At 48.1% G+C, this 8,826-nt stretch overlaps 1 protein-coding gene and 1 long non-coding RNA gene across 10 annotated transcripts in view; one reads left to right on the forward strand and one right to left on the reverse strand.

Annotated features, from left to right (window-relative positions):
• The window catches only part of UNC13B (unc-13 homolog B), a 295,618-nt gene extending 291,518 nt beyond the window's left edge, over nt 1-4,100 (reverse strand). For 6 of the 9 annotated variants that reach the window (XM_072132775.1, XM_072132774.1, XM_072132778.1 and 3 more), the window contains exon 1: nt 3,697-4,089. The gene's annotated coding sequence lies outside the window, so the exon portion shown is untranslated. Of the gene's footprint in view, nt 1-3,696 lie in introns of all 9 variants that reach the window. The other 3 variants (XM_072132773.1, XM_072132780.1, XM_072132779.1) reach the window with 3 other exon arrangements.
• Nucleotides 4,101-4,142: 42 nt separating this feature from the next.
• LOC140115365 (uncharacterized) overlaps nt 4,143-8,826 on the forward strand; it is a 47,823-nt gene continuing 43,139 nt past the window's right edge. Inside the window, exon 1 of the long non-coding RNA XR_011852737.1 lies at nt 4,143-4,321. This is a non-coding gene — a long non-coding RNA (uncharacterized lncRNA). The remainder of the gene's footprint in view (nt 4,322-8,826) is intronic.

Here is an 8,826-nt window from a genome sequence, read left to right on the forward strand (position 1 = left end):
GGAGGAGGGGGGATATACCAGGAGATTATATAGAGGAGGAGGAGGGGGGATATACCAGGAGATTATATAGAGGAGGAGGAGGGGGGATATACCAGGAGATTATATAGAGGAGGAGGAGGGGGGATATACCAGGAGATTATATAGAGGAGGAGGAGGGGGGATATACCAGGAGATTATATAGAGGAGGAGGAGGGGGGATATACCAGGAGATTATATAGAGGAGGAGGAGGGGGGATATAACAGGAGATTATATAGAGGAGGAGGAGGGGGGATATACCAGGAGATTATATAGAGGAGGAGGAGGGGGGGCACAGGAGATTATATAGAGGAGGAGGGGGGGGATATAACAGGAGATTATATAGAGGAGGAGGAGGGGGGACACAGGAGATTATATAGAGGAGGAGGGGGGGGATATAACAGGAGATTATATAGAGGAGGAGGGGGGGGATATAACAGGAGATTATATAGAGGAGGAGGAGGGGATATAACAGGAGATTATATAGAGGAGGAGGAGGGGGGATATAACAGGAGATTATATAGAGGAGGAGGAGGGGGGATATAACAGGAGATTATATAGAGGAGGAGGAGGGGGGATATAACAGGAGATTATATAGAGGAGGAGGAGGGGGGATATAACAGGAGATTATATAGAGGAGGAGGAGGGGGGGGGATATAACAGGAGATTATATAGAGGAGGAGGAGGGGGGGGGATATAACAGGAGATTATATAGAGGAGGAGGAGGGGGGGGGATATAACAGGAGATTATATAGAGGAGGAGGAGGGGGATATAACAGGAGATTATATAGAGGAGGAGCAGGGGGATATAACAGGAGATTATATAGAGGAGGAGGAGGGGGATATAACAGGAGATTATATAGAGGAGGAGGAGGGGGGATATAACAGGAGATTATATAGAGGAGGAGGAGGGGGGATATAACAGGAGATTATATAGAGGAGGAGGAGGGGGGGGGATATAACAGGAGATTATATAGAGGAGGAGGAGGGGGATATAACAGGAGATTATATAGAGGAGGAGGGGGGGGGATATAACAGGAGATTATATAGAGGAGGAGGAGGGGGATATAACAGGAGATTATATAGAGGAGGAGGAGGGGGGATATAACAGGAGATTATATAGAGGAGGAGGAGGGGGGGGGATATAACAGGAGATTATATAGAGGAGGAGGAGGGGGGGGATATAACAGGAGATTATATAGAGGAGGAGGAGGGGGATATAACAGGAGATTATATAGAGGAGGAGGAGGGGGGGGATATAACAGGAGATTATATAGAGGAGGAGGGGGGGGGGGACACAGGAGATTATATAGAGGAGGAGGAGGGGGGATATAACAGGAGATTATATAGAGGAGGAGGAGGAGGAGGAGGATATAACAGGAGATTATATAGAGGAGGAGGAGGGGGATATAACAGGAGATTATATAGAGGAGGAGGAGGGGGGATATACCAGGAGATTATATAGAGGAGGAGGAGGGGGGATATACCAGGAGATTATATAGAGGAGGAGGAGGGGGGGGATATAACAGGAGATTATATAGAGGAGGAGGGGGGGGATATAACAGGAGATTATATAGAGGAGGAGGAGGGGGATATAACAGGAGATTATATAGAGGAGGAGGAGGGGGGGGGATATAACAGGAGATTATATAGAGGAGGAGGGGGGGGACACAGGAGATTATATAGAGGAGGAGGAGGAGGAGGAGGATATAACAGGAGATTATATAGAGGAGGAGGAGGGGGATATACCAGGAGATTATATAGAGGAGGAGGAGGGGGGATATACCAGGAGATTATATAGAGGAGGAGGAGGGGGGGGGATATACCAGGAGATTATATAGAGGAGGAGGAGGGGGGGGGATATACCAGGAGATTATATAGAGGAGGAGGAGGGGGGGGGGATATACCAGGAGATTATATAGAGGAGGAGGAGGGGGGATATACCAGGAGATTATATAGAGGAGGAGGAGGGGGGATATAACAGGAGATTATATAGAGGAGGAGGAGGGGGGATATAACAGGAGATTATATAGAGGAGGAGGAGGGGGGATATAACAGGAGATTATATAGAGGAGGAGGAGGGGGGATATAACAGGAGATTATATAGAGGAGGAGGAGGGGGGACACAGGAGATTATATAGAGGAGGAGGAGGGGGGACACAGGAGATTATATAGAGGAGGAGGAGGGGGGGGGATATAACAGGAGATTATATAGAGGAGGAGGGGGGGGATATAACAGGAGATTATATAGAGGAGGAGGAGGGGGATATAACAGGAGATTATATAGAGGAGGAGGAGGGGGGACACAGGAGATTATATAGAGGAGGAGGAGGGGGATATAACAGGAGATTATATAGAGGAGGAGGAGGAGGGGGGATATATCAGGAGATTATATAGAGGAGGAGGAGGGGGGATATAACAGGAGATTATATAGAGGAGGAGGAGGGGGGATATACCAGGAGATTATATAGAGGAGGAGGAGGGGGGGATATAACAGGAGATTATATAGAGGAGGAGGAGGGGGGGGATATAACAGGAGATTATATAGAGGAGGAGGAGGGGGGATATACCAGGAGATTATATAGAGGAGGAGGGGGGATATACCAGGAGATTATATAGAGGAGGAGGAGGGGGGATATACCAGGAGATTATATAGAGGAGGAGGAGGGGGGATATAACAGGAGATTATATAGAGGAGGAGGAGGGGGGGGATATAACAGGAGATTATATAGAGGAGGAGGAGGGGGGATATACCAGGAGATTATATAGAGGAGGAGGAGGGGGATATAACAGGAGATTATATAGAGGAGGAGGAGGGGGGATATAACAGGAGATTATATAGAGGAGGAGGAGCAGGGGGGATATACCAGGAGATTATATAGAGGAGGAGGAGGGGGGGGATATACCAGGAGATTATATAGAGGAGGAGGAGGGGGGGGATATAACAGGAGATTATATAGAGGAGGAGGAGGAGGGGGGATATAACAGGAGATTATATAGAGGAGGAGGAGGGGGGGGATATAACAGGAGATTATATAGAGGAGGAGGAGGAGGGGGGATATAACAGGAGATTATATAGAGGAGGAGGAGGGGATATAACAGGAGATTATATAGAGGAGGAGGAGGGGATATAACAGGAGATTATATAGAGGAGGAGGAGGGGGGATATAACAGGAGATTATATAGAGGAGGAGGAGGAGGGGGGATATACCAGGAGATTATATAGAGGAGGAGGAGGGGGGACACAGGAGATTATATAGAGGAGGAGGGGGGGGATATAACAGGAGATTATATAGAGGAGGGGGGGGGGGATATAACAGGAGATTATATAGAGGAGGAGGAGGGGATATAACAGGAGATTATATAGAGGAGGAGGAGGGGATATAACAGGAGATTATATAGAGGAGGAGGAGGGGATATAACAGGAGATTATATAGAGGAGGAGGAGGGGGATATAACAGGAGATTATATAGAGGAGGAGGAGGGGGGATATACCAGGAGATTATATAGAGGAGGAGGAGGGGGGGATATACCAGGAGATTATATAGAGGAGGAGTAGGGGGATATAACAGGAGATTATATAGAGGAGGAGGAGGAGGGGATATAACAGGAGATTATATAGAGGAGGGGGATTATACAGAGGGGGGGGGGTAGATTATAATATGAGATTATGCAGGTACCGGCAGGGATGGAGCAGATATGAAGCCGCGGAGTGAGGACGGAGCCGTCACCGGGGACAAGTCCAGCGAAGTTGTGTGGGAGCGGAGCCCGGTGTGTGGAGCCGCCGCTCAGCTCCTCTCCCTCCCGGTGGCGGTGACTCTGAGGACAATCCCTGACAGCAGGTGCTCCACAGGCGGACACTACAGCCCGTGTGAGGGGAAAGATCCCGAGTCCCGGCTCCTCCTACTCCAACACACACAGCACACACCCCTCTCCTCCCAGCATGGTTCGGCTCACCTACGGCAGCCCCTGGGGAAGGCCTGACCCATCCCACGGCCGCACAGGGGGAGCAAAAGCGACCAAGTGACACCGCACAGGTGACAAAAGTGATTGACGTGGAGCTAGTGTGTCAGCCAATAGCGGCGAAGAGGCGGGGTTATGCGACAGGTGGGCGGGGTTCGTGAAGTGATGTTGTGAGGCGGTGGTGTGCGATGATTTGCTGCGGTGTTCGTGCGCGGGGCGGAGCACACCTGCCTATAGGACAGCGCTGTGCGGGGAGGGATACGCGCACCTGAGGAACTATTTTCTAGAAGTGTATGTGAGATTATTGTGTGTGAGAGTCCGTCCTCAACCGGTGTATCTAAGGTGACACTATTCACTAAGTAGTGTATCTAAGCCTTTATTGTGCTTTATTGTCTGCCGACCAGTGTATCTAAGCCTATATTGTATGATACTGTGTCCTGGCCAGTGTATCTAAGCCTATATTGTATGATACTGTGTCTTGGCCAGTGTATCTAAGCCTATATTGTATGATACTGTGTCCTGGCCAGTGTATCTAAGCCTATATTGTATGATACTGTGTCCTGGCCAGTGTATCTAAGCCTATATTGTATGATACTCTGTCCTGGCCAGTGTATCTAAGCCTATATTGAATGATACTCTGTCCTGGCCAGTGTATCTAAGCCTATATTGTATGATACTCTGTCCTGGCCAGTGTATCTAAGCCTATATTGTATGATACTCTGTCCTGGCCAGTGTATCTAAGCCTATATTGTATGATACTGTGTCCTGATCAGTGTATCTAAGCCTATATTGTATGATACTGTGTCCTGGCCAGTGTATCTAAGCCTATATTGTATGATACTGTGTCTTGGCCAGTGTATCTAAGCCTATATTGTATGATACTGTGTCCTGGCCAGTGTATCTAAGCCTATATTGTATGATACTGTGTCCTGGCCAGTGTATCTAAGCCTATATTGTATGATACTCTGTCCTGGCCAGTGTATCTAAGCCTATATTGTATGATACTCTGTCCTGGCCAGTGTATCTAAGCCTATATTGTATGATACTCTGTCCTGGCCAGTGTATCTAAGCCTATATTGTATGATACTCTGTCCTGGCCAGTGTATCTAAGCCTATATTGTATGATACTCTGTCCTGGCCAGTGTATCTAAGCCTATATTGTATGATACTCTGTCCTGGCCAGTGTATCTAAGCCTATATTGTATGATACTGTGTCCTGGCCAGTGTATCTAAGCCTATATTGTATGATACTGTGTCCTGGCCAGTGTATCTAAGCCTATATTGTATGATACTCTGTCCTGGCCAGTGTATCTAAGCCTTTATTGTATGATACTCTGTCCTGGCCAGTGTATCTAAGCCTATATTGTATGATACTCTGTCCTGATCAGTGTATCTAAGCCTATATTGTATGATACTGTGTCCTGATCAGTGTATCTAAGCCTATATTGTATGATACTGTGTCCTGATCAGTGTATCTAAGCCCGCCCCCTTATTTCTGTCTTATTGAAGCAGCGCAGACACCTGTTAAATACCTTTCCAAGCCGCGCAAATCCAAAAAATGGCAAACAGTCTGACGATCCGCTTACCTTAGTAAATAAGCCCCAAATATGTGATCTTTATTCTATTGATCACTACGATTACGGTGATACTTCATTTATATAGTTTTCTTTTTACGATTTATAATACTTCGCTCTTGTGGCTGCCCCGGGGCTTCCCCTCTTACCCTAATTATGCGACAGCTCCAGCCTTGTCCTGCCCAACAGCTTTCCGGGGGTCCTGAGTTTTTTTCCATATCCTTGTTCAATCGCTGTAATCTCATGATCTACCAATGAGGCGTTGTATTTGTCACACTGGGACTTATTTACTAAGGGTTTTGTGCGGCTGTGATAGGTATTTAACAAGAGATTTTGGCGCTCGCGATCAGATTGTGGCAGAACTGCGCTGCTTTCATGCAACAGAAATCGGGGAGCGGGCAGTTGGACGATCCGACTGATTCAGACTGAGCGCGGGATTTAACTTTCAAATTGTGTCGTAAGACCAAGCACTTACATGCACCAGGAAGAAGAAGGTGAACTCCAGGGACCTGAGCGGGGAAGTGACACATGCAGGATATCGGGTGCAGGATCTTAGTGACTCCCTGCAAAGCACATTATACACGGACAATGCACTTACATGCACCAGGAAGAAGAAGGTGAACTCCAGGGACCTGAGCGGGGAAGTGACACATGCAGGATATCGGGTGCAGGATCTTAGTGACTCCCCGCACAGCGCATTATACACGGACAATGCACTTACATGCACCAGGAAGAAGAAGGTGAACTCCAGGGACCTGAGCGGGGAAGTGACACATGCAGGATATCGGGTGCAGGATCTTAGTGACTCCCCGCACAGCGCATTATACACGGACAATGCACTTACATGCACCAGGAAGAAGAAGGTGAACTCCAGGGACCTGAGCAGGGAAGCGACACATGCAGGATATCGGGTGCAGGATCTTAGTGACTCCCCGCACAGCGCATTATACACAGACAATGCACTTCCATGCACCAGGAAGAAGAAGGGGAACTCCGGGGACCTGAGCGGGGAAGCGACACATGCAGGATATCGGGCGCACGATCTTAGTGACTCCCCGCACAGCGCATTATACACAGACAATGCACTTACATGCACCAGGAAGAAGAAGGAGAACTCCGGGGACCTGAGCGGGGAAGCGACACATGCAGGATATCGGGCGCACGATCTTAGTGACTCCCCGCACAGCGCATTATACACGGACAATGCACTTACATGCACCAAGAAGAAGAAGGTGAACTCCGGGGACCTGAGCGGGGAAGCGACACATGCAGGATATCGGGCGCAGGATCTTAGTGACTCCCCGCACAGCGCATTATACACGGACAATGCACTTACATGCACCAGGAAGAAGGTGAACTCTGGGGACCTGAGCGGGGAAGCGACACATGCAGGATATCGGACGCAGGATCTTAGTGACTCCCCGCACAGCACATTATACACAGACAATGCACTTACATGCACCAGGTAGAAGAAGGTGAACTCCGGGGACCTGAACGGGGAAGCGACACACGCAGGATATCGGGCGCAGGATCTTGGTGACTCCCCACACAGCGCATTATACACGGACAATGCACTTACATGCACCAGGAAGAAGGTGAACTCCGGGGACCTGAGCGGGGAAGCGACACATGCAGGATATCGGGTGCAGGATCTTAGTGACTCCCCACACAGCACATTATACACGGACAATGCACTTTCGGGGAACTCCTCCCGACGGGTAAGTAAATGAGCCTCACTGTGTCGGCCACAAGTGAGAGTGCGTGGTGCACCAGAAAGGTGTAGGACAGCTATACATCTCCATTTGGTTTGTTACAATATATTTTTAAAGACGACCTGTCGGGTCAATTTGGGATCAGGGCCGATTCTAGTCTATTTTGCTCCCAGCCCCACTCCCAGAAACAAGCCAAGCCCTGATCCCCTCCTGTATTCAACCAACTGAATTTACAGACACGTCTTTAAAAAGAATCTTAAACCTGATTAAAGTATGCTGACAACATTACTAACAACACCCCCACACAGCGCTACAAAATCAAACTGACTGACACTACCCGGCTGATGCTGCCTCACACACTAATATCATTAAGTGACATCTAGTACCTTACAGGTGACGATCATGAAGAGGACTTCATTACCACTTCTCCAAGCTGTGGTCAATTCAATAGAGGTAAACCAGCAGATGTCTTCAGCTCCCCAAATCACATCTCCACACTGCGCCCAAATAAATGGCAAAGTTACAGCATAATGTCACCTGGATAACCACACAGCGCTCCTAAATGGTATATATCCCAAACTACACAATATTAAACCATGCCCCCATATATATATAAAACATACATACTGGCTAATGTATTCTTCCCCCCCACCCCCCCCCCAGCAGTAGGTCTGTACTAGTGGTGGTTGATTCAGACGGCTGCCTTAGCCACCCCCTCTTCTGCCGCCCATATTCAGGGCTCTGCATCTGCCGCATGAGGCAGAGTCTTAATCCCGTCTCATGGGGGATGCGGCCCTGTTTGGGACCCTTAACAAACTACAGGTTGGAAACTTTTTGTTTTGTATGAATCCGGTGAGACGTATCAGACTCACATCTTCAGATCCTGCGCTGGCACCTCCTCTTGCTATCCATGACGTGACGCCGGCTTTACTGCGCATGCACTGCACCTACGTTACTTGCACCGTGAATCCAGGGTGTAATACTCCAGCTTCACTTGCTGGACCTCGTAGGCACTGAGGGAATCAGAAGACGAGGTGAGTATAAAGTTTTGGGGGTTTTTTTGCAGAATTTCTTAAAATCATACAGGATCTATGGATGGTTTAGTGTCCCAAATTACCCCGACAGGTTCACTTTAAACAAGAATATGGAATCAAGTTGACGATATGTTTAGCTGCATTTGTTGCACAGCCATTTTCCTTTCTTTTGGATTCTCTTATGGTGAGTAGAGGAGGGTGGGTGTGTATTGGTGAACCCCAATAATAAGAAAGAGCTCCATGTTCTGTGTAGTGGTGGCCTCTGGAACTGCAGCAAACCTTTGTCAAGTCAATAGAAGTTCCCAGAGCTGAAATCAGTAGTTAAAAGGGTTTCCCAGGAAAGTTCTCAAATTTTACTCCCCTAGTGATGTTTACACAACAAAGATAATTTTTAAAAGATGAAAGAACAGGTCGGCTCATCTGGACAATGGGTCATGTGATTCTTCCGTGGAGACTGTGAGCAACGGAAAACCTCCGGCCCCAAAGAGTCCACGTGAAGATGAAAAGTAGCAACATTTATTTGAACA

Source organism: Engystomops pustulosus, chromosome 1 (assembly GCF_040894005.1).
Source record: "Engystomops pustulosus chromosome 1, aEngPut4.maternal, whole genome shotgun sequence".
In the NCBI taxonomy this organism is placed as follows: domain Eukaryota; kingdom Metazoa; phylum Chordata; class Amphibia; order Anura; family Leptodactylidae; genus Engystomops; species Engystomops pustulosus.